This window comes from Schistocerca gregaria, chromosome 6, assembly GCF_023897955.1.
Source record: "Schistocerca gregaria isolate iqSchGreg1 chromosome 6, iqSchGreg1.2, whole genome shotgun sequence".
Taxonomy (NCBI): Eukaryota; Metazoa; Arthropoda; class Insecta; order Orthoptera; family Acrididae; genus Schistocerca; species Schistocerca gregaria.
Genome location: NC_064925.1, coordinates 156,948,745 through 156,975,965, shown reverse-complemented (window position 1 = coordinate 156,975,965; position 27,221 = coordinate 156,948,745).

Genomic DNA, 27,221 nt, shown 5'->3' with positions numbered 1-27,221 from the left:
TTTAAAACGCAAATCTGCTAACTGTTGAAGTTATCGGTCTAATGGAACTTTGAAAATAATTCCCTTCACTTGTCAACCCAAAACAGTCGATTGTCGAAAAGGGGTAACTTCTGTCGCGCGGTTCCAGACTGTAGCTCCTACAACCGCTGGACGATAAAGGACGGTAGGTGTGCGGTTCGATTATCACTCAGGCACAAAAATTTGTATCCTTATTTTAGAGTCAAACACCTAGCAGCTGGTAAGAGAAACCGATAAGTAACATTTGCTTTTACTTAGTTAACAATCCGATTATGTGTTTGGTTCGTATCTCCAGCACAGAACTTCACATCATGCACTTGATCTTTAAATACATGCACACTTTGTTACTTCTGAATGGAGGTATATCAGACATCTTTCGTGGTCAGTTAACACGGACGAAAGGGTCTTGATAGAAGTCCTGGTTTATTATAAAAACTGTCATCTTTTATTTTCAAGTTCTGATTTTGTTGCTGATATTGGCGAAAATTTCGGTAATTCATGACTCTTCATGGTAGTTAGCAATAGGGTATGATTAGATTAGACTACATTAATACTTGTTCCATAGATCATGAATACGACATTTTGTAATGATGTGGAATGTGTCATTTTAATGAAAGATTTCTTTACATACCATTATTCAATTTCCTTACAACAATTTTATACTCTCATTCTTCTTTATTTCTCTCTCTCTCTCTCTCTCTCTCTCTCTCTCTCTCTCTCTCTCACACACACACACACACATACATACATACATAAACACATACTTTTTTTTTATTTGTTTGTTGTGCTTGACTATTGGAGACGCACGAAAACGTCCGTGAATGAGATTCTTAGTTTTGAGTACACTTACGAAAGAAATATGAAAATAACTATAAGACTTACTGATTTAGAATGCTTTGTTTGTAGTCAGTTCTGAGTATTATTAGTAACTACGTTCCAGTTCCTAAACCTAGTTACAGAAATGCGAATCAGAGTCATTACGTATTCCACGACATAGCAGCTGCGTCTTTGAGACGCCAGCTATGGCACTTCCCAACCCTCTGTAGGCTCATATCGGTTCGTCTTCTTCCTGCTGGTACTATAACTGAGATTTGGCAACACGCCAAGGTATGTCTGGCAACTCTGTGATGGACGAGTTACTTCCTGGTGTGCACGGAATTAAGCCTCAAAGTTCACTTGATTTTTCCTGTCATTTCCATTGAATAATCTGCGTTATTATCGCTTGAAGCGTACCAAATGATTGTAAATTTACGGTTTTCGGCCCAGGAAAGTCGTTGCACGTAGAAATCGCAACTAATCTCGTCATTTAAGTAGCTGTTTACGAGATCTAGCCACTATTGGCCACGTAAGAAGGAAAGGACACGCATGCCTCTTCTCTAGCTCTGTGGTTATGGGCTGACCTGTGAAGAAGCGATCGTTACGGTACGTGGTTCCAGTTTCGCTGACAATAACGTTTTTATGCCTTCTGTGAAGGAGCTACAAGCAGTCAGATGAAACATCGACAAGGAAATCGCAAGAAAATACTTTCAGCTCATAGTGCAACGATGACAAACTTACAATTCTACACTACAGGAAACCCCTTTTTCCGCTGCTGACAAGCAAATTTTGGCTTTCTAGGAATACATAACTTTATTTTTTAAATGTCACAGTTGCATACCTCTTAGGGAATGATTCAGCATACCAGTTAAGCACAGACTCAATCGAAATGTGAGTGAGTAGTGTTCTACTAATTCGTGGCAATAGAGGCACACTTGTGTACAGTTTTATTGAAACAGACTTTCCTCGTAAGGCTAACATGGGTAGTTTTATTTCAATTTTTATAGTGCGGTACACAATTTCCATAAGGTTTCTTTTAACGTTGTTAAAACAATAGTAAACTGAGAGAGAAGTTTATCATCAACGATATGTGCAAATTCTCTGATATTATCTATAACAGTCTGACAATGCACATGCAGTTTATTGATTACATGCATTTAGAAAACTAGTTCTGAGTTAAAGCTTTTAAACAAGGTTTGAAGAAGAATAAAATGCCACCATCACGTGATAGGTAATGTAGAAAATACTTTTCTGGCGTATTTTGGCGCGATGCTCTCTCCCCATACATAATACAAAAGTTCCGAGATGCATCTGCTGCCTGGCCGTCTATTAAATCTGAAAAGAACAAAATGTCACAGAAGTTAGCCCTTTTCGACATGCGACTATTTTGGGTTGAGAAGTGAAGGAATTATGTTTAAAGTTCCATTAGATCGATAACTTCAACAGATAGCAGATTTGCGTTTAAAAAAATGTAGCAGTGAATGTACACATACCCGCGACGTCTTACCTACAGTGTACGACGCTTACCATTACGCTACTAGCCGACAGGCAGCTATGGCATCTCCAGAAGTCAATAACACTTCCTCCAGAACTTCCACATTCCACAGCGTTGTGAGATAATGCATATTACCAGATCTAGACTTCTGAGAGACAGACAGTTACAGATTTTCTTTTGCACTGCACGACGTTTTTAACAAACAGATAGCGCAATAGAGTAGCTCAAGAGGAAAGGAACATTTCCTATTAAAATTTCTGCATCCTACACTGTTGGCAGTTCTGTGTAGGTGGCAGTTACGTGATTTTATTTCGGTGATTAGAACATAGAGTCGAATGTATGCACTGGGTAACAGGCAGGTAGTTCACGGCGATTCGGTCGACCAGGTAAATGAATGTACCGAACATGCTGCAAACCACTACAGGGAGAATGTGTGTCAGAATTCTAATCCAGTGTGGCGCAACGGTGTTATGAGCAGACGATTTGGTGGTCTGTTAGATTGATAATAGGTTGATGTATGTATGGTCTAGGTTCGACTCCAACTTTTGCTGATGATTTTTGATAGTGAGGGACAGATTCTATTCTCTTCCGGCTACGCCAAGTGAAGAAAGTGTAATGGCATTGTGGTCTGAAATTCACATTAGTCATGATATTCCTTCTCTACCAAGTAGACGTTAGGTTGAAGCATAATAAAAGTCAGGAGTGGCGACACGTGGAAACTGTATCACCAGTAACCTTTATTATACTAGTTATTTATTTCTAGTGACGAAACAAACGCTATGTATGGTACAGGACGCTTATTCCATCTTTTATTTGAGCTTCTGTATGTCGATCAAATTGTTTCTGAACTCCGAATGCGACTCAGACCGCCCTCAACGCGGAATTTGATCCTTTCGTGATAATACAGCTCGACTACAATTTGTTATTGGTTCAAAACTGCAGATTCCTCAACATTTCCATATATTGCACTTGAAACGGTTCGAATCCTGGCCCAGCAGTAAAGTTTTCATTATGTATTATCAAGCTCTAGAATTAGAACACTTATCTGCTGGTAGATAATAATTTTGATTTTTAAAGTATTTTCATTCTATGTCAGCACTAACGATACCTGACGTTTCTGACTCCCAGTGTGACACAGAAATATCTGCGAGATAACTGTAAGTTCAAGAATGCTGGTGGAGAAAATTTCGGTAGCTGACGTCTCTTTGTGTGTATTCAACAACGATATGTGTGGGGTTCGATTCCCAGTCAGCACTGAACTCTTCGTCTGGTTCAAACATGGTCACATGTCGCTGCTGGTGTAACTAACCCATATTTAACGTTCGTTTTCTCTAGAATTTAACAGCGATAGGTGTCGGGTTAGAGTCCTAGGAAGGAAAATATTAATGTCATTTCAGTTAAAACATCTAACTATTGCCGAGAAAATCTGATACGCACAGTTGATTGTGCTTCGATAACAATTTAATTAGTGTCTGAGTTCGAATCCCTGTCCAACACAAAGCATTACCTCACGGCATTTCAAGTAAGTTACATGTGAAGAAGCAATATTTACCATCTCTCGTAGTTCGTTAACGGGGACAATAGATGCTGGATATGAATTCCCGTCCGTTAAAATTTTTTATGTGATTTAAAGTTAATATTTGCCAACTGAAACTGTCTAAAATCGAGATATATCACTCTCTGTATGCATACTCAGGAATGATTGTTAGTTTCCGTCAGCCACGAAATGTTTGCCTAGTCTGCATGAGCTGGATTTGAATCCATACGCAGAACGAGACAGTTCATCGTGTCATTTGAAATTCATACATATTCTGAACTAGCTGCTCGTGAATAACTTACATTTTAATGTCTTTTTGTGTTAAATAATAAGTACGATATGTTATTTTGAAGAGGAAATCATGAAAAAGACGAACTTACTTCGTGCGTTACTTATCTGACGTAATACTGAGAGTCGTAACATTGCAGGTATGTCATTTATTGCAATAAACGTGAGCTTAAAAGCCTTACTGACAGTCTTATCTGTGATTAGGTGTTCCCTCATATTTGTAGTATCGTGGTATAGCTTTACATCTTGAGTTATTGCGATACAGAGCAGTATTTAATATTTGTGACTTATTGGAACCATTTTCAATAGTCAAACGACTATACCAAGTAGCGATTAGAGGACCTGCCAAACAGCTGCGTTATATGGGTTGCATGCGAGTCAGGCGAAATGCAATTCAGTTCGTTCGGATACTTTTGAGCACGACTGTACATCTCGCGAAGAGACAAGGGTAAAATCAGAGAGATCTTTCTTTTCACGAACAATACGAGACTGGAACAGAAGGGAAAACCGATAGAGGTACCCAAGGTACCCTCCTCAGCACGCCGTCAGGTAGATTGCGGAGTATGGATGTAGATGTAGATTGCTAATGCACAGCGCAGAGACTCCCATCCTTGTTGACACTGAGAGCTGGCCTCTATATCTTGGATCTGTGGTGAGGTGAGGCTTTACAGCATTAAAATAATTAAGGAACTTCACGGTAAATGACCATTACCTGTTTATTTTTGTGCTCAATACTACCGGTTTAGTTCAGAAGACCATTATAAAGCCGAAAAAATCATAACCAAGTTGTCACTACAACGTTTGAAGTGAACACCTCCTTCGACGTAGATAGAATAACACAGCTCCACTTACAATAGCCGCACAGAGTGGTCGCGAGGTTTGAGGCGTCATGTCACGGACTGCGCGGCCCCTCCCGGCGGAGGTTAGAGTCCTCCCTCGGGCATGGGTGTGTGTGTTGTTCTTAGCATAAGTTAGTTTAAGTAGTGTGTAAGTCTAGGGACCGATGCCCTCAGCAGTTTGGTCCCTTGGGAATTCACACACACTCTATTACAATAAATAATCTCCAAAACACACATATATGTAGGAGACGCACACAAGACGATCGTACATTGAAACGTGGGATGTACATATCACCATCAACTGCAACAGATGCCTTCACTCCATAAGACACTGCTGCTGGGAAATAAGCCCAGGACCCTGGCAAAACGTCTGATGGCGTGAACTATCTCGTATCGCAGCTGTCTCTGTTCCCCATTTAGTGATTATGGAAATATCCTCCAACACTATTCGACTTTGCGACATCCAGATCAAATGCCGTCGCACAACGAACAAACAGAAGCGTGAATGACTGTGGTGACGAGGGACTGTTAAAACTGCTGCTTGAAGACGTCCTATGGACATCCTGTCATCACAATCTGGAGTACATATGATTTCCATTCTTTCTTCGTTTGATTGACTGAACTTTTACTCTGACAAGTAGATAAATTAGCGCAGCCTAAAAAATACACAATGAAAGATACAGACAAAACTTAGTGATACTGTCGTCTCAAATACTAATGCCTTTCTCCACGGTATGTAAAAGGTCCGCAGCCAAATGCCCCAAAAATAATTGCCTTAGTTGCTAAATGTCAACTTCTGACGTTACTTTAAAAACTACACGACATTGTTCTGTAAAGAATGAACTTTTCTTGCGTTTATTACCAAACCGTTCTTTATTTATCTATTGGCTTTGTATTTGCAATCAAGATTAGGAAACATACCACGTTACATTTCAAGCCATAATATTTCTACACTTTTGCGTTATTTTGCATAAAAAAGAAATACGATAGAACAGTTTTTCCGTTTTGCCTGTGCTTCCTCTTACCGTATATACGGTGTGACCATTTTCTTCGTTCTTTTCATTTGATTTTCTATGCCTTCAAATTCTTCATTAATACACAAGGAATTTTGTTCTCTCTCTCTGTTACCGTACCAAGGTTCGCCTTGAAGAATGTAGGTCGCTGCGCCAAGGGATACAGTTTACTTTCACTAACTGGTACGACCTCATAAATGCTATTCTGATAATTTCTGCTTGCTACCTGAAGAATAAAATTACGAAGGAATGTACTTGTATAATGAAGTGTAAAATCATGTACCTTGGTGCCCACATTAATATATGTATTGTATCTCAACAATGTTTTTACAGCCAAGACTATTGCAACTGTTGTCATTGAGAGCGGAAGTGTTCTTGTATCCTTGCCTTTTGAGAGCAACTGCTTCACTTCAGCCAGTTCAGCTTTTACCTTATTTGATAGGTCTGGTTTCCTTGCGGAGAATGTTTCTGTCACGAGGACCATTAAACACTTCCAAAAGCTACTTCCAACTACTTCCTTTAATTGTCATAGGTACTGAATACGCACTATTACCAGAATAACTCATCTACATAGGCTATTACACAAACCCATGAACGAGAAGCTGTTACAATGTCGAGAGATCTTACACGACAATAGACACTGACGAAATCAGTGAATTACGTTTGTTTGGTTAGTTCGGGAGCTTTTGTTTTATTTTCAGGTCTCACTGGGAGTTCCGTGGAACTCCAAGGCGACGACCTCAGCTCACAAAGATGAATGGCCCAAATGCTGGGAGATGTTTATGCGCCAGGCGCAGCTTTTGTAATACGACTCACGATGAGGACTGCAATTGCGATTGTGTTGTACCACAATCTCGCATATACGGGGTGGTCCATTGATCGTGACCGGGCAAAATATCCACGAAATTAGCGTCAAACGAAAAAACTACAAAGAACGAAACTTCTCTAGCTTGAAGGGGTAAACCAGATGGCGCTACGGTTGGCCTGCTAGATAGCGCTGCCATAGGTCAAACGGATACCAACTGCGTTTTTTTTAAAGTAGAAACCTCCATTTTTTATTACATATTCGTGCAGTACGTAAAGAAATATGAGTGTTTTAGTTGGACCACTTTTTCGCTTTGTGACAAATGGCGCTGTAATAGTCACAAACATATTGCTCACATATGACGAACAGTTGGTAACAGGTAGGTTTTTTAAATTAAATACAGAACGTAGGTACGTTTGAACATTTTATTTCGATTGTTCCCATGTGATACATGTACCTTTATGAACTAATCATTTCTAAGAACGCATGCTGTTACAGCGTGATTGCCTGTAAATACCACGTTAGTGCAATAAATGCTCAAAATGATGCCCGTCAACCTCAAAGCATTTGGCAATACGTGTAACGACATTCCTCTCAACAGCGAGTAGTTCGCTTTCTGTAATGTTCGCACATGCATTGACAATGCACTGACGCATGTTGCCAGGTGTTGTCTGCGGATCACGATAGCAAATATCCTTCAACTTTCCCCACAGAAAGAAATCCAGGGACGTCAGATCCCGTAAACGTGCGGGCCATGGTATGATGCCTCGACGACCAATCCACCTGTCACGAAATATGCTATACAATACAGCTTCAACCGCACGCGAGCTATGTGGCAGACAATTATCATGTTGGAAGTACAACGCCATTCTATCATGCAGTGAAACACCTTGTAGTAACATCGGCAGAACATTACGTGGGAATTCAGCATACATTGCATCATTTAGATTGCGAGCCAATTATCCTTCCTCCCATAGTGCCACACCATGCATTAACCCGCCAAGGTCGCTGATGTTGAACTAGTAGTAGCCATCTTGGCTTTTACGTTGCCCAATAGTGCATATTTTGCCGGTACAGGTTACCGCTGTTGGTGAATGGCGCATCGTCCCTAAATACAACGTGTGCAAAAAATCTGTCATCGTCCCGTAATTTCTTTTGTGCCCAGTGGCAGAACTGCACACGACGTTCAAAGTCGTCGCCATGCAATTCCTGTGTAAGTAGGCTGTTGAGGTTTTCTTATTGGTAACGCCACGTAGCGCTCTGTATGAAAAATCACTGGCTGTGCTGTGTGCAGTCTGTGGCTAGTTTGCATTGTTGTCGGCCATTGGAGTGTTGGGCAGCTTGATGTTAACAGCGCGTAGCGTTGCGCAGTTGGAGGTGAGGCGCCAGCAGTTGTGGATATGGGGAAGTGAGATGGTGGGTTTTTGAGAGCGGATGATCTGGATGTGTGTCCATCAGAAACAGTGCATTTGTAAGAATGGATGTCATGAACTGCTATATATATTATGCCTTTTGAACACTAGTAAGATAAATACATTGTTTGTTCTGTATCAAAATCTTTCATTTGCTAACTAAGCCTATCAGTAGTTAGTGCCTTCAGTAGTTTGAATCTTTTATTTAGCTGGCAGCAGTGGCGCTCGCTATATTGCAGTAGCTTGCGTAACGAAGATTTTTGTGAGGTAAGTGATTTGTGAAAGGTATAGGTTAATGTTAGGCAGTGCCATTCTTTTGTAGGGATTATTGAAAGTCAGATTCCATTGTGCTAAAAATATTGTCAGTTTAGTGATGACAAGAATAAGAGAGAAATGTCTGACTACGTTCAGTTCTGCTCAGCTGTTTGAAAATCAAATAATGTAAGAGGTTTATCAGCACAGTAATTCATAAATTTTTCTAAGGGGACGTTGCATACCTGGTGTATAGGAATATGGTACGGGTGCAATCGATGTTGATGTAGCATTCGCAAGACCGACGTTTTCAAGATTCCCAATTCTCGCCCAATTTGTCTGCTACTGATGCGCGGATTAGCCGCAACAGCAGCTAAAACACCTACTTAGGTATCGTCATTTGTTGCAGGTCGTGGTTGACGTTTCACATGTGGCTGAACATTTCCTGTTTCCTTAAAAAACGTAACTATGGCGAACGGTCCGGACACTTAGATGCGTTGGGCATTTTGATCACAATAGCCATACATCAACACGATATAGATCTTTTCCGCAATCGGTAAACGGTTCATTTTAACAGGGTAATGTATCACGAAGCAAATACCGCGGGCACTGGCTAAATGTTATGTGATACCACGTTCTTATACGTTTTTGACTATTAAAGCGCCATCTATCACAAAGCGAAAAAAGTGGTCCAACGAAAACATTCAAATTTCTTTACGGACTACAGGAATATGTAATAAAATTGGGGTTTCTATTTTAAAAAAACGCCATCTAGCGGGCCAACTATAGCGCCATCTGGTTTTCCCCTTCCAGCTAGACGAGTTTCGTTCTTTGTACTTTCTTCGTTTGACGCTTGTTTCATGAGATATTTGTCCTTGTCACTATCAATGGACCACCCTGTATAATGCCGAAAATGTGTTGTAAATCTCTTGTCACAATGTTTTTCGACTGTTTCGTCATCTGGAAGATCACTTTGATGGTTAAAGTATGTCAGGTGATGCAGCTAAATAAAATTTGGATTGTTGGTGGTATACAGGTTGAAGCAAAATTCGCCACAGCGCGATTCTGTGCACACTGACAGCGCAAAAATGTAACATTTCCCCCCAAGCCAAGTTCTCAGTAAAACCTGGATTTCAAATACAGATAATTTGGCAACACTGTAATAACATGTACGAGGAGTGTCTTCTTTCATGACTCTCCGGGTGTGCTGTGCAGTCAGTGCAGCGAGTACAGCTTTACTTTAGAGTTCCTGGGTTTGAGAGCCCCTTATTGGATCAAAAAGCTATTTTTTAAATTTTTCTAACATTCTGCTCAATAATGCTGTAGTGCACTGTTAGTTAAATAGGAAGGTCATTCCAAAAGAAATGCACACTATTTTTTTAAATCCATCTTTTATTCTACATGTTTGAAAGTTTTACAGTGTGTAGATACATCCTTTAGGAACAATATTTTCATTTCTCCACATAATTACCATCCCTCTCAACTTACGCCATCTTGGAACCAGCGACTGCAGACCCGCACGGTAAAATGCTGGACCAACCCGTTGGAGCCACTGTTTGGCAGCGTGCACAAGGGAGTCATCATCTTCAAACCTTGTTCCACGAAGAAAGTCTTTCGGTTTCCCAAAGAGATGATAGTCACGTGGAGCCAGGTCAGGACTGTAAGGCGGGTGTTTCAGTGTCGTACATCCGAGTTTTGTGAGCGCTTCCATGGTTTTTCGACTGAGATGTGGCCGTGCATTGTCGCGCAACAGCAAAACATACTGCTTTTGCCGATGTTGTCTAACACGACTCAGTCGAGCTTGAAGTTTCTTCAGTGTCTTCACATATGCATCAGAATTTACTGTGGTTCCACCTGGCATGATGTCCAAAAGCAAGTGTCATTCGAAATCGAAAAACACTGAAGCCATAACATTTCCAGCAGAAGGTGTGGTTTTGAATTTTTTTTCTTGGGTGAATTTGCATGATGCCACTCGATTGCCTCTTCGTCTCTGGTGAAAAATGATGGAGCCATGTTTCATCACCTGTCACAAATCTTCCAAGAAATTCATCTCCACCATTCTCGTACTGTTCCAAAAGTTCGATGTATACCGTTTTCTTGTTTCTTTGTGAGCCACTGTCAACATCCTGGTAACCCACCTGGCACAAACCTTTTTCAACGCCAACACTTTCAGTATTCTGCAGACAATTCCTTCTCCTATCCCAACGTAGCGTGACAATTCGTTCACTGTGATGCGTCTGTCAGCAGTCACCAATTCGTTAACTCTCTGCACATTGTTTGGAGTGTGTGCAGTACGAGGCCTGCCGCTGCGAGGACAATCCTCATAATTTCCGTGCCAGCTTTCATCATGTAACCTGCTTGCCCAGCGACTAACTGTACTGCGATCGACAGCAGCATCACCACACATGTTTTTCAACCTCTTGTGGATGTTCCCTACTGTCTCGTTTTCACAGCACAGGAATTCTTTGACAGCACGTTGCTTCTGACGGACGTCAAGTGTAGCAGCCATCTTGAAGACATGCTGTGATGGCGCCACTCAGGGGAACAGGTTGAAGTGAGTTTGAAAACAAGCGGGCAGGATGCATCTGCACACTGTAAGACTTTCACACTTGCAGAATGAAAACTGTATTTTTAGAAAAATAGTGTGCATTTCTTTTGGAGTGACCCTCGTATCCTTGAACAACAGGTTTCCTGAGCACTGAATACACTGACCGAAAAAAATTCGCAACACCAAGGATGAGTTATGCAACATGAACGAAAGTTGGTAGATGTGTTTCTATATTTAAAAAATGCGGTCTATTCGAATTTCGTACCAGGCGGATAAGAGAGGTGGTAGGAGCACCACTATGAGGATGCAAATCAGGTTTGCTTTAAATACACGCTGTTATTTACCTTTGAGATTGGACGTGGCGAGATGATGTTGGTCAAGAATTCATTTATGGCGACAAAGACACCATTATCAAGGTCTCACTGACTTTGAACGAAATCATGTAGTAGGGCTACGAGAATCTTGATGTGTCTTCTGCGATATTACAGAAGCACTTGACAGGAATGTAGCTTCTATACATGACAACTAGATGTGGTGGTCACGCAAATGTGCTGTCTCAAGAAAACAGGGCTGCGGACTGCGACGTGACAGCACCGAGTGGAAAGACCATCGCGGTCGGCGTATGGTTCTGGCTCATCAAACCATGACTGCAGCAGCAGTTCGAGCTGTATTTGGCACCTCATTGACACAACGAACTGTTTTAAATCGATTACAGCTCAGAGCCTTAGGCCACGTAGCATGCATTCCACTGACCACAAACCACCACCATTTGCTACTTCAGTGGTGTACAGCCAAAGCTCGCCGAATTGCAGGATGGAGGTCTATTTGTGTTTTCTGATGAAAGTTGGTTCTGCCTCAGTGCCAGTGAGGACCCTGGGTTGATCAAAATTTGGCCAGTTGATAGCCTGCAAACCAACCGGCCTGAGTGAATGCTACACTACTGGCCATTAAAATTGCTACACAAAGAAGATGACGTGCTAACGAAGCGATATTTAACGGACAGGAAGAAGATGCTGTGATACGCAAATGATTAGTTTTTCAGAACATTCACACGAGGTTCGCGCCGGTGGTGACACCTATAACGTGCTGACGTGAGGAAAGTTTCCAACCGATTTCTGATACACAAAAAGCGTTGCCTGGTGAAATGTTATTCTGATGCCTCGAGTAAGGAGGAGAAATGCATGCCATCACGTTTCCGACTTTGACGGAGGTCAGGTTGTAGCCTATCGCGATTGCGGCTTATCGTATCGCGACATTGATGCTCGCGTTGGTCGAGATCCAATGAATGTTGGCAGAATATGTAATCGATGGGTTCAGGAAGGTGGTATGGAACGCAGTGCTGGATCGCAACGGTCTCTTATCACTAGCAGTCGAGATGACAGGCATCTTATCCGCATGGCTGCAACGAGCGTGCAGCCACGTCTCGATCCCTGAGTCAACAGGTGGGGACGTTTGCAACACAACAACCATCTGCACGACCAGTTCGGCGACGTTTGCAGCAGCATGGACTATCAGCTCAGAGACCGTGGCTGCGGCTACCCTTGACGCTGCACCACAGACACGAGCGCCAGCGATGGTGTACTCAACGACGAACCTGGGTGCACGAATGGCGAAACGTCATTTTTTCGGATGAATCCAGGTTCTGTTTACAGCATCATGATGGTCGCATCCGTGTTTGGCGACATCGCGGCGAACGCACATTGGAAGCGTGTATTCGTCATCGCCATACTGGCGTATCACCCGACGTGATGGTATGGGATGTCATTGGTTACACGTCTCGGTTACCTCTTGTTCGCACTGACGGCACTTTGAACAGTGAATGTTACATTTCAGATGTGTTACGACCCGTGGCTCTACCCTTCGTTCGATCCCTGTGAAACGCTACATTTCAGCAGGATAATGCACGACCGCATGTTGCAGGTCCTGTACGGGCCTTTCTGGATACAGAAAATGTTCGATTGCCGCCCTGGCCAGCACATTCTCCAAATCTGTCAGCAATTGAAAACGTCTGGTCAATGGTGGCCGAGCAACTGGCTCGTCACAATACGCCAGTCACCACTCTTGATGAACAGTGGTATCGTGTTGAAGCTGCATGGGCAGCTGTACCTGTACACGCCATCCAAGCTCGGTTTGACTCAGTGCCCAGGCGTATCAAGGCCGTTATACGGCCAGAGGTGGTTGTTCTAGGTACTGATTTCTCAGGATCTATGCACCCAAATTGCGCGCAAGTGTAATCACATGTCAGTTCCAGTATAATATATTTGTCCAGTGAATACCCGTTTATCATCTGCATTTCTTCTTGGTGTACTAATTTTAATGGCCTGTAGTGTAGATGCGCTGGATCTACAACTGGTGTTATGATCTGGTGATTTTGTATGACAGTAGGAGCACTCTTGTGGTTATCCCACGCACTGTGACTGCAAGTTTGTACGTCGTGTTTCGGTAAGAACGGCGGCTACTAATCCCTTACATGTGTAGCAGTGATCGGTGATTTAACTAAATTCTGTTCGTGTTCGTTTCTTGCGTTATTTACATGAGTTCACTAGTTACTGTATTTCGTACAGTGTTAATCATTTAGTGTGAAATTAACACTCTCCAAATGTATCATCGTGATTTGTCGCTATTGATTTGACTAGCCCGCTGCAGAAGTGTAGTTATTACTTTGTGGAGCAGTGAGTGTGCACGTGTTACTTATGATACAGAAGCTGTGCAGAGGGACTGGGAACTCTGCAGCCTGCTTTTCAGTTTGCAGACAGACTATTCCACACTCGCGTTACTGTCGTTGTAGCTGTCTTGTAGATGGTGCCCCACATAAACCCGGTATGCCCATGTTCGGATTAATCGTCTCTTGTCGGAAACTTTAAAGCAGCTGTATGTTCTTGCGTCAGTTGTTGTGAGAGTAGTTGAGTTGTTACAGAAATGGGGCAGTTTGCATTAGCACAGTGAAATGATATTGTGAATCGCTACATAAAGAAAGGCTCCATCAAGGAAAGTAAGCAAATGTTTCAAGCGAAGTATTCTTGTAGGAAACTCCCCACGACCAGCACCATTCTAGACCTGTACAAGAAATGGAGGCCTGCAAGATCCGTCCAGGATGTGGAGAGGAATAGGCGACTGACTCTGTGGACTCCCGAAACTGTAGACGTAATTCGTATAGACATTACGGGAAGTCCCCGCAAATCGGTAGGGAGGTTGCCGCAACAGGTTGGTGTATCACGTACATCGTGACATCGTGACATTGTGTACTAAATGATATGAAATTAAAAGCTTGTCGTGAGAGTGCAGTTCAAGAGTTGAAATCTGAGGACCACGCAAAAAAGTGTTCGTTATCGTAACAGGCTGGTAACACCAACTGCTAACGGTTACTTGGTCCCCTGGCTTTACTCCATGTCAGATGAGACCTGGTTTCATTTGTCCCGGAATTGTAGATATTGGTCACAGGACAATCCATATACTCTGCATGAAGAAACTCTCCGTTCGGAGAAGATACAAGTTTCTTGTGCATTGTCCGGCATGTGTATTATTAGCCCCTTTTTTCTGTTATGCCTTAAACAGTGCCAGATATCTAAAGATCTGTGACTCCTCCTATGCACAATTAACAGATGCAGAGAAGTTGTATGCAATACTCCAGCAAGATGTAGCAACCGCTCACGCATCCAACCAAAGTATGGTACACGTCACCAACGTGTTCCCTGAAGACAGACTTGACAATACAGGCCTCCGGCCATCAAGATCACCGGACTTAACCTCCTGTGATTTTATTTAAGGGGACAAACTAAGAAGCAAAGTATATGATAATCACAAAGGCCTTACGGAAGTGTAAAATTGTGAGCTAAACACAGCTCTTCGAGAACCTCTCTTCCGGTCACTAATACATGCACTCGCGTGATTAATGGGTAATTATTCGTGATTCGTGTAATTACTCGGCGCGTAAGTGCGCATTGGATAAGTTTAGATTACGTAACGACCAACAAAACGAGCTGATGTCTGCAATTGTCAGTTCGTAAGTCAGTTCCCAAGAGTAGTCATGTTAGGCTGAAGTAATTACATATGCTTTGCAACTCAGGTGGAGCTTCATCCTTATTGTGTGACTGCTATCTATTTATACAGCTTGAAATGCATTAAAGAAGGTGACAGTCTGGTGATCAGTAGTAGTCTAATAAGAATAGAGAGTCTGGTGATCAGTAGTAGTGTAATAAAAATAGCGTTATTTGCTGAATGCCACCGTAACCAGACAAAAGTAAACAAAGAAGGATTCTATCTACACAAGAGGAACTGAAAAGAAAGTATAATCAATTACGCACCGGACTGGATGATTAGCTTTGACGGATTAATTCCTCTGATCCATTCTCGTCGAAGTGAGATAACGCTCAGCCAACTGGGAGCTCTATATCGACGAGACGTTAAATCGCACCTTTTTTTCCCGTAACTTCATTTATATAACGCGTTAATCAAACATTCGATTCAATTTCGGCCTCCGACAAAGCTGATGAAACAAAATTTAGAAAAACATCGCTGCTTCGTACTGGCTTATACAACGGTCTGCCAAGACAAAAAACGCTATAAAACGTAAGTTTTTTTCCATAGAAGTTAAACAATTATAACACCCTATTTGATAAGCGTGGCTCCTGTATAGTAAAGTGGCTATCTCAATCAAAAACACGAAAAAAGAGGTAAGTTGTTAACGCTTTAATATAAAAGATGTCAAAGTAGCAAAAACTCTTAAGAATAATGGCTGAAACGAAGTAATATAAGGTTAAAAAAGAAAAAAAAAACCTCTGCTCCCTTCTTTAAGGGAAATGGCACATGAGGCAATCAACAATCGCAAAAAATTAAAAGTTTAAAAATGTATTAGTGGGATATTGTCACACTATTGCTGCATGGAACTGAATCAGATTTGTTATGTAGGAAAGAATAAGGAAGTAGGAGGACAAGGGGGCTGCAGCCCCAAGGTACAGTTATCCAAGATGGTGGCTGTGACGTCAGTTGATGACACAAGTACTGTAATCCAAGATGGCGGCTTTTGGCGGGATGTTTCAATTTTGGTGGGAGGATAGGTCAACTGGGTTACCTCCATTAACCTAACACCCTCCCCTTCCCCAGAAAATGGCGGGAATTGCAAATTCCATCAGGACAAAGCAACACAGTGTAAGTAGGCTGTTTAGGTTTTTTTTATTGGTAACGCCACATAGCTTTCTGTACGAAAAATCACTGGCTGTGCTGTGTGCAGTCAGTGGCTGGTTGGCATTGTTGTAATACTTGCCATTGTAGTGTTGGCTAGCTGGATGTTAACAGCGCGTAGCGTTGCGGAGTTGGAGGTGAGCCGCCAGCAGTGGTGGATGTGGGGAGAGAGATGGCAGAGTTTTGAAATTTGTAAGACTGGATGTCATGAACTGCAATATATATTATGACTATTAAGGTAAATACATTGTTTGTTCTCTATTAAAATCTTTCATTTGCTAACTATACCTATCAGTAGTTAGTGCCTTCCATAGTTTGAATCTTTTATTTGGCTGGCAGTAGTGGTGCGCGCTGTATTGCAGTAGTTCGAGTAACCAAGATTTTTGTGAGGTAAGTGATATGTGAAACGTATAGGTTAATGTTAGTCAGGGCCATTCTTTTGTAGGGATTTTTGAAAGTCAGATTGCGTTGCGCTAAAAATATTGTGTGTGAGTTTAAGCACAGTTATGTACAATTTTTCTAAGGGGATGTTTCAACAGCTACCTCAACTAACCTAAGAAAATGGTGGGAAAGAAAAGGCATTTGGGCTACCTCCTCTAACCTGTCATCCGACCGATATCTCTTCCTAGAATCTAGAGGGGAAAAGGACTCAGCCTGTGCTGGACATAAGTCTTTCCTTTGCATGCAATGTTTATTTAAACAATTAGAGACAGTACCATCATGAACTATGTTCACCACGATGCCTGGAGTCCAACTGACCTAGTACACAGTACTGCCACCAGAGGGTACTGTCATCCTTACCATGATGTAATCCTAGACGACGGTCTGAGGGGTGGGGGGGGGGGGGGGAGGAGAGTGGTGGGAAAAGGACTCAGCCTGTGCTGGGCTGCTGGATAGACAAAGGAGTGTACTTTGTTTGTTTTCTAGCAATTTATTTAGGGACAGCTTTCACATAGTTTATTTATTACTCCCATACAAAACACACGCTGACGTGCTTAGGGGCACGCCACACAACGTACAGACCTGTAAACTACACGTAAGTTACCGAAATAATTCACGTTAAACGCTCTACAGACACACAAACAACTACTAAATTATGGAAATAATGCACTACACAGCACGCAGACATGCAAACTACTCATACATAATGCAGTACACAGATGTGCAGACACGAAATCAACTCGTAAATAGTCCAAATAACGCAGTACACAGCATACAGACATGCAAACTACTCGTAAATCACCAAAATAATGTGGTACACTGATGTGCAAACCTGCGAACTACTCGTAAATCACTGAAATAATGCATATATAATGTTCTGCCAACACACTCACAATGCTTAAATAGCCAGTAATAATATAGTGGACAAACACTCAGTTCACGTAAAAATGTTTTCGAACTATTGTTAAGATATCAGATGCTCCAAGAGTGCACGTGCCAATGTTGCAACGAGCCACTGCAAGACACAAGCCAGTGCGAGCCATCACTCTCATTCCGCTGCCCCCTATGTCAAGCAGGTGAAGTCACGTATATTTTCGAGATACAGTTAGAGTTCTTAGAGTGTTATACTGACGTCACAGAACTCCAAGGTGTGCTCACACCGGTCCTATATGTAAAACGCCTCTGTGCAGCACATGTGTTTACCATTGCTGACACTGTACCTGTGGATACTGATGTCACAGATCATGCTACAGAAATCTGTTCCAGAATATCACACACTGCTCTCTCCCTAGCGATCCTAATGGGATATATGAGCTGCCTCAAGCCATGCACACATACACAGCATGACTGACACATTGCAGATGTCCACATGGCGACTCACCATCTAAAAGGTTCTCAATGTTATACTGATACCACATGGCTATGTAAAATAAGAGCCAAGTCGACCTCTCGGAAATTGTATAGTGTCCCAGAAATAGTTAACAGTCGCTCTTATGGGAACTTTAATGATGTCTCATCTAGTCTGCATGGAAATTCTTATCTTAACAGAAACTGTTTACGAAATTAGCGCAGAATAACACCCAATGCATTCCTCCTGATGGTCCTGACATGGCACCCCGGCCATTACTTGTTACCCTTCCTGGAAATCGTTAAATCCTGCTTCCAACAAACATATCCAAAACGAAAACACTCTCACTGCTATGTAGCGACTACTACGTCTCAGCACAAAGGATGTCTTGTGAAATGAATGGAGCATTATGATTGGTTCTCATTGAATTTACCCGCCAAATTACTGATGCCCCTGGTGTGGAAGCATCATCCCCCCCCTTTTTTTTCTTTCTGCTGACGAGACTTTCATTGGCGAAAAACTATTTTGCACAGATCACCAATTGCACAGACAGTTAAACCTTGCAAAGTGGCCTACAGATCGTCAAATATGGAAATATACTTACTCAATTACACTGCTCTGCCACTGAGGACAGGAGCTTGAATATATAGAGCTTGAAACCGATCTCCAACCCAGTAGTACATCTCCGTGTACTTTGTCGATGTGGCAGACATACAATTCGTATCCTGAGGCATACAAAAGTCGCCCCTTTTACATCATTCGTATAGCTACCGACCACCAGACACTCGTACGTATACCACAAAGACAGACAGCACCGTATATATTCCTCGCAGCATTAGATACTTTCCCACATGTTATCCACTCCCAACACTTGACCAGAGCACTCTCAGCAGACCGAAGTCACTCTCAGAACTATTCTACAAATTCGGGCTCGTTTACCCTCGGCGCAAACGTGTTACTGTTTCTGGTCCAGACCTACTTGCTTGCTTTTCTACACCCAGCTCCAGACTTTGGAATTACAAGAACACATGTATTTTCGCATGGTTTGCCATAATATTATACCATTTTTGTGGTACTTCTAAATATCAATCACACAGCAGTATCCTACCGATCGCTAGCACAACATAATTTCGAAGATATAGACTGGAAATTATTTCTCTACAAATCCGAAACATTAGCCAGGTGGAGCGTGCTGTAAACCACTGAGTAACTAGAAACTTACCCCACCTGCAAAGACCTTTATGTGAGAACTCGAGAAAAATAGAGGAAACTGACATTTCCATCGGTGATGTAACAGATTCCAAATCATCCCTATAATTTGCGAAGTGAACTAAGGTGTTTCTCATGTCTAGAGAACCAGCAAATGTTTCTTCCACCCGTCTTTCACCTGCTAGATGCACACACCACAATCGATGTTCCCTCATTTAAATACAGGCGCGAAATGTGCAGAAGCAGTCAACCGAACAATTTGTGTGGGAGGGAATAACGATCCAGCGCAAACACACACCCTTATTGAATCTTCTCAGATTTACACACGATCATGAAAGCTATCCAAGACATGCTAAGTATTAGTTCGCTAATCGGCCGCCTACATGACAACACAGTTAAGTCAGCTACATTCCTACACTCCAACAGGCCTCTCCATTTGGAGAGCTCCTGCCATTAACAGGAAACGTGAATCATTCCCATCACAGTTCACCGGCACTGCACGCCAAGCATGTATGGATAGAGTCGGCCTAGGAAAAAACCGTCCTCATACATATTATATCCCTGCACTTACAACTAAATGTTAAGATTGCGGTCGCAGTTGAATGACATTCGACAATGAGCGAAGTATCGGAAATACACCCTGCTGACAGTTGTACTATTGAAATAGAAATATTGGTACCATTCTTATGACTTGCATACTCTTCCCTTTGCTATCACACTACTCCAAGTCAGATCCATACCTTCCTTATGACTGAACAGTCATTTCCTTTGCACATGTTGGACCATAAATGCATACTTTATAAGCCTGATGCTGACGGTGAACATATTACTCACCCACTGCTACTAAGTATAATACTTCATTAATAACAGATTGCTGGCGATATGAAATAATACTGACCAGAAATCAACGATGGGTGGACTTGTCTCTTATGCTTTTCTTGCGAGTGCTACCACCATGTCGTAGAAAGAGAGGCATGATCGTCTTACAAACCGCTATATGTTATAAAGACACAACAATATTACCAGCGCAAGCGATCTTGGTTCTACAGGTGCCACAAGTATACATGTTTAAAGCTATACCGGCTTTATAAATCAAAGTATGGCATTACCTACGAATGGCGTGGTTTTTCCAGACAAAGTGACTGAGTTATAGGCGCTGATTGATTGAGTAGGATTACAAACAGTAGTAGATGGTGTGATGATTGAGGTCTGATCTCTAGTGCTACGCTTTTGGTAGAAATGATGTCTATGATTTGGAATAAAGTGTTTCTATTGAACCACTTACCTGTGTTGGATCCTATGGGGAAGCCCTTTTTGATGACAGCCACTGGTGAATCATATTTCTGGCACCCTCATATCTTGAAACGAACCACCTTTCTCGAACCTATCTGCTACAGTAAAAGTCCAACATGGTTTTAGGAAGCTACTATGCATGTTGCAACTACCCATCAGACTCTGCGCTTCCATCCCTGCAGCTTGGCACATGTGACTGTTCCAAAGTGAGTCAGAACTGACTAGAAGTCTGAGAAAGCTATATCTAGCCCCTTCTGCAACCTGTGTAGTAACAGGAGAAGCTGAGTTACTGTGACAGGACTATGTTTTGACCATTCAACAGAAATGAAGCGTGCCCCTGCAACATGAGGCAGGATGAAAGACAGTTCGGGCACTGGGGGAAGGACGTGGATTATGCTACGGCATTGTGGTGCTTCTCCAAACTACAAGCAGGTACTACAGGTTGTTACAAATAGGTACGGCCAAACTTTCAGGAAACATTCCTCACACACAAATAAAGAAAAGATGTTATGTGGACTTGTGTCCGGAAACGCTTAATTTCCATGTTAGAGCTCATTTTAGTTTCGTCAGTATGTATTGTACTTCCTCGATTCACCGCCAGTTGGCCCAATTGAAGGAAGGTAATGTTGACTTCGGTGCTTGTGTTGGCAAGCGACTCATTGCTCTGCAGTACTAGCATCAAGCACATCAGTACGTAGCATCAACACGTTAGTGTTCATCACGAACGTGGTTTTGCAGTCAGTGCAATGTTTACAAATGCGGAGTTGGCAGATGCCCATTTGATGTATGGATTAGCACGGGGCAATAGCCGTGGCGCGGTACGTTTGTATCGAGACAGATTTCCACAACGAAGGTGTCCCGACAGGAAAACGTTCGAAGCAATTGATCGGTGTCTCAGAGAGCACGGAACATTCCAGTATGTGACTCGCGACTGGGGAAGACCTAGAACGACGAGGACACCTGCAATGGACGAGGCAATTCTTCGTGCAGTTGACGATAACCCTAATGTCAGCGTCAGAGAAGTTGCTGCTGTACAAGGTAACGTTGACCACGTGACTGTATGGAGAGTGCTACGCGAGAACCAGTTGTTTCCGTACCATGTACAGCGTGTGCAGTCACTATCAGCAGCTGATTGGCCTCCACGGGTACACTTCTGCGAATGGTTCATCCAACGATGTGCCAATCCTCATTTCAGTGCAAATGTTCCCTTTACGGATGAGGCTTCATTCCAACGTGATCAAATTGTAAATTTTCACAGTCAACATGTATGGGCTGACGAGAATCCACACGCAATTGTACAATCACGTCATCAACACAGATTTCCTGTGAACGTTTGGGCAGTCATTGTTGGTGATGTCTTGATTGTGACCCATGTTCTTCCACCTACGCTCAATGGAGCACGTTATCATGATTTCATATGGGATACTCTACTTGTACTGCTAGAACATGTGCCTTTACAAGTACGAAACATGTGGTTCATGCACGATGGAGCTCCTGCACATTTCCGTCGAAGTGTTCGTACGCTTCTCAACAACAGATTCAGTGACCGATGGATTGGTAGAAGCGGACCAATTCCATGGCCTCCACGCTCTCCTGACCTCAACCCCCTTGATTTTCATTTGTGGGGACATTTGAAAGCTCTTGTCTACGCAACCCCGGTACCAAATGTAGAGACTCTTCGTGCTCGTATTGTGGACGCCATTTTCCAGGGCTGCATCAGCGGATCAGGGATTCCAGGCGACGGAGGGTGGATGCATGTAGCTTCGCTAACGGAGGACATTTTGAACATTTCCTGTAACAAATTGATTGAAATCACGCTGGTACGTTCTGTTGCTGTGATGATTAATGTGATTTCAAGAGAAGTAATAAATGAGCTCTATCATGGCCCTCAGGGCCCATTCACGTCTGTCGCCCCAACATCCAATCATCTTTATTTTGTACCATCCAACAGTGTCAGGTTCTAAACTGACATTAACACAGTCTGTTCCATTACCTCTAGCAGAAAACTGTCTCTAACCGTTTAAATAAAGACTGCATGCAAAATAAAGTCCTATGTGCAGCACACGCTGAGTCGTCGTCGTCTCCCCCCCCCCCCCCCCCCAGTTCCTAGGAAGAGAGGCCAGTCGGATTAATTGGATTAGTGGAAGTAGCCCAATTGACCTATCTACCTGCCAAAACTCAAACTTCCTGCCTAAAGCTGCCATCTTGGATAACGGTACTTGCGTCGTCAACTGACGTCGTGGCCGCCATCTTGGATGACACCATCAGCTGACGTCACGGCCACCATCTTGGATGACGTCATCAGCTGACGTCACAGTCGCATTCTTGGATAACAGTACTTTGTGGCCACACCTCCCTTGTCCCCCTACTAAGGATAACTTCAGTGTGTAGATATGAAGAGCTAGTAAGGGATGTAACAGGACAGACAGAGGCAGAAAATATTAGAAAAGAGCGTTATGCATCCAGTGTACACGCAAAATTGGTAGAGGATAGTATGGTACAAATAGATGCAGGAAATAAAAAGAAGTCATTAAGTCTAAAAAGTCCTAAAATGTGATGAACCTTACGTAGATTTACAGCGACAGAAAAGAATCCCAGATAGAGATAAAACAATAAACACTTTGCTTTAAGTAGAATAAAATTAATGATTCACAACGAACGCCACAGACTGAGGAAATCTGCAAGGTTAGCTGAACCTAAATAAATTATCTGTTTGATTTATAATCGATAGTGAAAAATTGACTCCTTCAATTCGTTTCAAGTACGCTAACACTTGTAAATCCACTGACCAGCCGGAACATTATGACAACCCACCTACAGTTGGTCTGTAAATTCCGGGATAGGTGGGCGATCAGCTCTGACGCCACTATAAATCAAATCCCAGATGTGTTCGAACGTGTGCATGGCGAGTTGTGGCTGTGGGTGGGAGGCACGGGGGTGGGAAGGGGCAGCACATCAATTGGAACTTGCCACGGTGTTCCTCGAACCACTGCATCACACTCCTGGCCTTCAGACATGGCGTATTATCTTGTTAAAGAATGCCATTGCTGTCGGAAACATGGTCGTCATGAAGGCGTGTACGTGGTCTGAAACAAGTATACAATACTCCTTGGTCGTCATAGTGCCTAGCACATGATCCGCTGGACACATGGATGCCCACATGAATCTTCCACAGAGCACAGTGGAGCCACCGCCAGCTTATCTATGGGCTGCAGTACAGATATCAAGGAGTTGTTCCGCTGGGAGACGACGGATTCGCGCCCTCCAATCGGTATGATGAAGAAGGTACCGGGATTCATCAGCCCCTGCAACGCTCTGCCACTGCACTAACGTCCAGTGGCGATGGTAAAGTGCCAATTTCAGTCGTAGTTCATGATGTCTTGGTGTTAACATTGGCCTATGCATGGGTCGTCAGCTGCGGACGCGCATCGTTAGGAATGTTAGGTGCCCTGTGTGTTCAGACACTCTTGTTCCATGCCCAGCATTAAAGTCTGGTGTTAATTCCACCTGTCCTGTTTTATTGGTCTGCCCACTCTACAACGTATGACATGTGTAGTGAGGAAATTGCCGCCCAAACCCATGACGTATGGATGTGGTTTCACGTTGGTTTCGCCACGAGTTGTCACTCACCACAGCACTTCTCGAACACCCGAAAAGTCGAGCAGTTTCCGAAATGCTTGTGCTGAGCCTCCGGGCCATCACAATTTGCCCTCGGTCAAACTCGGAGACATGCTACACAAGACAGCACATTTATAGGAACTACACGCACCGTGCGTGTGTGAGACTAGCAACCTTTCTTCACCAAGTGACGCTGCTATCGCCTGGACGGGTTTATGTCGACAGTAGGTCGGTGGTCATAATGTTCTAGCTGATCGGCGTATGTCCGGGATGGACATCAGTCACTGCAGAATGTTCAGTAGTACAGGCAGACCATATCTTAGAAGGCAGTCTCTGTACACAATCACACAGGCAGATACCGAGTCCTGATGGGCCGTGTCCATGGGAGGCCAACGCTGGAGAGGCGGAGACTCGGAGACGATGACTGGCAGCTCATAGTGACTCCTGAGGCGTCACGTTCAATTTGGTGTGGCAGCCGAAACTACTGTCTTCATGGCTAGAACCCTCCCTGAATACCGCTCTGGCGGACAGGTAGGATTTGGTCTACTTGTTAGCATGTGACAAGGTGGAAGCAAGTAGTGCAATGTCTCTAGTGGCGATACGGTCGCCATCTGCTGGAATTGTACACGAAAACAAACGTAGAATGTTTAAATTTGTTTTCTGAAGGAATATTGCCTCCAAGGCCAGCGCTAATCCAAGCTACCAGACGTGCCTGTGTTGCTGGTGGACGGAGTATCTGATACAGCACAAGGGATACTGGAAGACCAAGGGAATATAAATGTAAGTTCAATGTCCCATCGACGACAAGTAACAGGTTGTAAAACCAAGTACTGGACAAAAGTGAAAAGAAACTCTATCTTGTCTTCCAGAATATTTGGAAGGTAGGAGACGAGGTACTGGTAGAAGTAAAGCTGTGAGTACCGGGCGTGAGTCGTGCTTTGGTAGCTCATATGGTAGAGCACTTGCCCGCGAAAGGCAAAGGTCCCGAGTTCGAGTCTCGGTCGGGCACACAGTTTTAATCTGCCAGGAAGTTTCTATCTTGTCTTATTCAAAGAAAGCGTCCCTGCATTAGTATTACTTGATTCAGGTAAACTATGGAAATTATAAATCTCGTTCACAGTACATGGTTTTAACCCTTATCCTACGAAACCTGAATTCCCTCTGTCTGATGACAAGGGAAACAAGGTGAACGTTATTGGTTATACCTTGCTTTATATAGAACGCTCACACACTCTACCACAGATACTGCATTATCTAAGTTTAACTGTTTAAAATGCACTTATTTATCGCATAGGATAAGTCCGGGAAAGTTGAAGCACTGAGTGAAATAGACCAGCGGCCAACTTCACAAATGCATGGCTGGATAGGAGCTCTCGCTACTTGGAAGGAAGCTCTCTTGTGAACAAACGTGGTGCAGAGGTGTTGCAGTCATTTTCGTGCTATTTCTGGAGAAAAATCACATTCTCTGTTCTGGTAAGCCAAAAAGTTTTAGAGTTAACATTTAGTTTGCACACTTTTGATTCAGCTTCTTACTGCAAGCTTGACAGATATGTAGGCGCGAAACTAAAGTAATCTGGTCATCGATATTTGAGAGGTGGACCACTTGTTTTAATGTGAGAGAGATAGAACAACTGAATTTAACTTCAAAACATGTGCAGTAGTCCCACCGAAGATGGCAGCAGTATAAGTATAGTCACACTATACTTATTTTGTCAGATCGTATAACTGTCTCAACAAATGGAAGAGCAGAATCTTGTACACAGACCAACCAACTACCTCATAGTTCATCAAAAGACCTATTGATCCGTAGTACACCAAAAGTGCAGAGTTATCTGCACAAGTCAAATTCCTTCACTGACGCAACTTCAGACTCCATTGCTTTCAAGATTACCACCTCAAAACTGACTACTCTAAAGCCAGCAAAGACAAAACATTTGGAAGAAACATGACCTGTCCCTTATAATCATAAAACAATGAATTTTAAGACTACAGCTGCAGCTATATGGTAAAAGCTAAGCCCTGCTGAAAATATTGAAACTGTAAAGATAACGAGAGATAAGAAAAGGAAGGAAACAGAAATGGGGCACAAAAACATAACCAGAGGGAAATACTAGTGAAGAGAAAAACAGACTGAAGATCAGCAAGAAAAATACGGCAAATAGTTCACTGTGTTCATCAGGTGCAGACATTGTAGAATATTGCGAAAATAATTGTGAAAAATGCGCTGAAGATGGCTGCTTTGGCTGTGGTGATATATATTACGAAATTAATAAAAGTAACGATTGGATTCAGTGTGTTGCCTCTTAGTGATTGTCGACAGTTGGTAACAATTGTATCTGCTGTGGTGAGTGAAGGACATGCTAATGCCTGAAAAACCAAAAATTTATTAGAAAAGTCGATCTCCAGTCAAGACTTACAATAAAGTGATACAATTTTGGTGACTCGAAATATTAATAGCAGAATTCTGTATTCATTACAACATATTCCAGACAAAAATATAAAATTCTAATTGAGTTTTTTCTTCAAGTATAGCCATTTTTATATGGTCCACCTCTCCCATTACACTAGTCCATCTCACGCATACACCATAAAATCCATAAAATCTCACACACCCATGGGTATTTTCATTTTATTATATCTCTTGTAGTTTAAGTAGCAGTGCCTCAGCAATATATTGCACTTAGGCTTATATGACACTCTTTATGAACATGCTACCAAAATAAAAGAATGTTGAAAAACACAAAATTTATGCTGAAGAAAAAAAGTAGTCCAACTCTCCCAGACTTAGACTGTGTCAACCACTACCACAGTCTGCAAATGAAAATTATTGTCAGAGTATATACTTCAAATTCTTAATATTCAGTGTCAGTGACACGTGATTAATTTATTTAGGATGTGAGTAGCAGAACTTGATGCGTCACATTGCAGACCCTCTTCATAATATTTATGTTCATAAAACATGGATATTCATAAAACTGAAAACCTCTTCAGGTGGCCTCTTACGAAAATCCTTGGGTAGTACTTGGGGATTTAGTTTCTTGTTGATTGTAGCGAGCATTGTTCTTAAGCGACGAAAAATGTTGCTTAATTATATCAAATCCACCGTAA